Source organism: Galendromus occidentalis, unplaced genomic scaffold (assembly GCF_000255335.2).
Source record: "Galendromus occidentalis unplaced genomic scaffold, Mocc_1.1 scf7180000076352, whole genome shotgun sequence".
NCBI lineage: Eukaryota > Metazoa > Arthropoda > Arachnida > Mesostigmata > Phytoseiidae > Galendromus > Galendromus occidentalis.
The window spans coordinates 38,653-43,130 of record NW_003804341.1 but is presented as its reverse complement, the minus strand read 5'-3'; positions in this window follow the sequence as shown (position 1 = coordinate 43,130).

The window sequence follows — 4,478 nt, the reverse complement described above, 5'->3', positions numbered from 1 at the left end:
ATCGAACGGTATTGATAGCCGAATCTCCCCAAAGAAACATGCAGAATTGTACATCTATGTAGTGGAACCTCACTGGTGAGCTCGACCAGGCAGAAAATCATGAAATACGACTGATTCCGAGGCAGTCGAACTTCTCTAGCATAAAGAACTGAATTAATGAAAAAATGTATATACCCTCAATTTTCGGCGGTCCCAGAGAGTCACTGTCTGTATCAGTCTGTGCTCCGGAAGGCTAACAATCTTCGTCAGTCTCAGCCCTCCCATCTCGACTGTTAGACCCCAGCGATCTCGTTGCGCTCTCAGGGTTCGAAATTTTCTCGCAAGTAGGCATACACCAAACGCTCACGGCATGAGTTTTTTCGAAGATTGGCTGTCCAGCCGGGTTGGCCGGAAACTCCATACTCTTGAAGAGCCCTCGATGGCTCGAGTGAGCCTCGACCGGGTGAGGATAAAGAACTTAGCGGGATCGAAGCGATCTCTGAAAAGATCACCTTGGGAAATCTCGGAGAGGCTCGCATCCCTACGCTACCCTCAGGAATCGAGGTAGATCACCACGGACCACATAGACCTCCGGGTGCTCAACAGGACCCATGCCTGAGCCAGACGCAATCATCAGAGTGAGAGTTCCGATCGGCAAGATGTGATGGAGACGATCATCGGGATATCGCGGAAAATGCAACAGCGGTGAATATCCCTTGTACCAATGATGCAGCGAGAATTTCCAACCGAATTTTGAAGGCGCGGTATCGGAGACTCCCGTGGTGGAGGATCGACGGAATATGGCTCAAAGCTTTTCTCCGCGCATCGTCGCAGAGGAAGTACTGGTGCTCGCTGATGCCGCGGCAGACGGAGACTTCATTAGGAGCACAAAGGCTCTCGACCTGCGGGGAACTCCAAGTTCGGGGTCCGACGGGGGTCCGAAAAGTAATTGCCGCCATGAGCCTCTGTCTCTGATCATGGTCAGCGACTAAAACACATAATGTAGGACTCGCAATCCGTTCGCGAACGAGTTCTGCGCTGCAGCGAAACGGAAATAGTCGACGAGATCTTGGTCCCACAACGATGCCGCCATCAGAAATCAGGCATTCCGGGTGCCACCGCCTCTAGGCGGGTTATCGGCTCGGTCCATGACTGAATGTAGGTTCCATACAATGAATCAATTCACCAATTTTTCGACTAAGACGCTACTCTCCTCTCTTCGCTGCCGAAAGTGCAATTTGGAAATATTTATTAGTATTGAGGGTGATTCGACAGCTTGTTCTCGGACTGGGAGCCACTGGAGCCTCCCTCAAGCAAATCATCGTCTCCTCCAATATTTCGCTGTCTCCGTATTAGTTTGTTGCTCGTGAGTTTAGGCCTCATCCTAAGCAGGCCTTTTGTGGAGGATGTTGCCCCTGCAGGTGATTCGCTCGGTACTATATGGATGGAGTCCTGACGAGACTCGTCTCTGAGACAGGGAGGCGTCACGGGGGATTCCCTCACAAGCCCGAGCTAGAATGAAGAGTACCTATCCATGAGAAAACCTCGAGTTCAGGCGAAGGTATGTGCTCCGGTATCGATATCTTACAATCCTGGAACATCGTTACGTTTCGCCACTAGGTCACAGCAGGGAGAAGGGCGGTATGACTGAATACCTAGGGACGACATCGGGGCCTAGAAATAACCTCCGATAAAAAAGAAGGCTCCTTGGCTGTTCGAAGAGCACGATGGCTCTCGAATCGATTTCTTCCGCCTTCCGAGAACGATCGGAGCGAATCCCTGCTTGGACTTTCTGCATTAGGATTGAGAATTCTAATGTCGCATTGACCAACGATCGTGAGGAATTCGCCGAAATTCAATCACGTCATTGATGTGAACTTACAGGATGAGAGAGAAAGGCGTATATATGTTTTTCAAGTTCAGCTCATTTTATTCGTCCGGTCGCTCATTGTGAATTAGTGAATAACTCCTGCGATCTGAATATCTTCTAACACGGGCTGTTTCACCACCACGGGAGCCACTGGCGGTAGGAGCACAGCGAGAGGGGCGATTGGCGCTGGTGCGACGGGAACGGCGGGAGGAGGCAAGAGAGGAGCCACGGGTGGAAGAAGCACTTCAGCTTCCGGGAGGGCAGCTGGTGGGAGGGCAGGCTCGTCGACAACTTTGTTTGTGTTCTGGAGGATGATTGAAGGGCCCCTCCTGTAGTTCGGCGGAGGTGTGGTCAGGGGCGCAGGGGTGGTCATATGAATGAAGGAGCCTGAAGCCGTGGCTGCGAATATGCAGATCAATGCAATGGTCTTCATTTTTCCTGTCTTATTCCAGATCAGAGATCGAATAGCACGAGGAACCGGATGTGATTGAAGGCAGGGCGACTAGTGTACTTCATTGGGAGCTCGGGTGTTGTTATATACCTCCTTCATGGGCAAGAGGCATGGGCGAGAACGGGCTTAGGCGAGCAGACCCAGCCGCGGACCCCGCACCTTGAGCTCATGGAGCCTCCTCGCTAGGGTATGTGTATCTGATTTCAGAACTTCCGAGCTGAAGAAGCCTCCGGTATGCAGTCTAATAGATTTAAATAGATTGTAATTGGTTTCTAATGATCTGCATCCTCGCGTGAGTCGCTTCACCAGCGACACAAAGGGGTGAAGCGGTTTCCCAGGTGAAGAGAATCATCTCAGCGTTTCTTCCGGATCTCCTAGAATTCAGAACGAGGGTATGATTGGAGAAAAATAGGTCTTTCACGACTCGCGACTTCACCGTGACTATCGTCAGCGTTCGCAGATGAACCGAGTAGAACTGCGAGCAGGAAAAACTTATTAGGGTTCGATCGAAAAGCGATGCTCAGCCCTATTCGACTTCGGACCGCTCTCTATAATTCTGGAAGACTCTTCGACGTCCGAGTGTATCGCGGGCCCCTGGAAGTTCCAATTCAGTTACTCAGCGTACTGCTCCGAAGATAGCGCACATGCTCGATGAAATATTCGTCATCCAGATTTCCGAAACTTATCGAGATCGCTTCGATTCCGCTTAAGTCCTTGATTCTCACCCTGTAGAGGTACACTGGAGCCGACAAGAGCTCCTCTTGAGTATGGAGTTCCCGGCTACTCCGGCTAGCCCGCCAATATTCGAAAAAATCGTGCCATGAGAGTTGGATGTATGTCCACTTGCGAGAAAATTTCGAAGTTCGGGAGCGCAACGAATTCGCAGGGGTCTAACAGTTGGAATGGGAAGGGTGGGATAGAAAAAGATTTCCAACCTTCCGGAGCACAGACTCTTACGGACCGTGACTCTCTGGGAGTGTCTACAACGCAGAAAATTTAGGGAGACTTCATTTTTTCATGTGTCCAGTACTTTATACCTGAGAAGTTCGACTGCCTCGCAAACAGTCATAAATCATGATTTTCTGCCTAGTCGAGCTCACCAGTGAGGCTCCAACTCCATAGATGAACATTTCTGCAAGTTTCTTCACGGGAAGTCGGCAATCAACACCATTCGCATCGAGAGTTGTTCTCAAGGCCTATCCAGTTGTCCCCTCCGACACCATGGATCAAAACCTTTAAGGAAGACTTTCGCTTCCCGAATCCGAGACCTCGATTAGCGAGCTTGGCCACCGAAACAATGGATTCCGGACTTGAGTTCAGTCCGTCTAATTTCGGGTTTCCTCGCACCATTTGTCGTCCCTGCGATCGACTTCTCCCTGCACAGACTCGAGTCGCCTCATCGAGAGTGCTCAGCTGGCTTCACAGCCCATCTATCGGAAGCGGTAGTGAAGATCAGACATCATGTGGAATCACTGCTCGAAATGATCAGAATTTTCGAGGACCGATATAGGCACGGACGTTGAAAACATACCTCGCAGACATGACTTGAGTATAAGAGCAAGCCCTAGGGCTTCGATCGATCATTCGAGGATCGTGACGAGCTCCTTTCATTTGTTCTCGTAGGAGAGTTCGGTGGATCAACGGGACTGATGCCTGAGCACGGCCTAATCATGATTGATGATGAGGCGGGAAGACACGCGTTGTAGAAGACTGCCGAAATGAGGATACGTTCCGTAATCAGGTCTCAGTGACGAACAGGGCGGTACGACAGGATATCTGGGGAATACATCGGGGTCTAGGAATCATCTGCCCGCGACGGCTCCTGGGCAGTTTCCATAACACAATGGCTCGGGGACCGATTTATTCCTTCTTCCGAGAACAATCTGTGCGACCTAAATCTTCGCTTGAAGCTTTTGCAGGAGGGTGGAGAATTCTAGTGTCGCATCGACCAACGATCGCAGGAAATTCGCAGAAGTTGGGTCTCATAATTGATGAGAACTTTGGGGATGAGAGGAAGAGGCATCTGTTTTTTTCAACGATTCAGCTCATTTTATTCGTTCGGTTGCTCATTGTGAATTAGTAAATACTCCTGCGATCTGAACATCTTCTATGACGGGCTGTTTCACCACCACGGGGGCCACTGGCGGCAGGACTACAACGAGAGGAGCAATGGGCGCT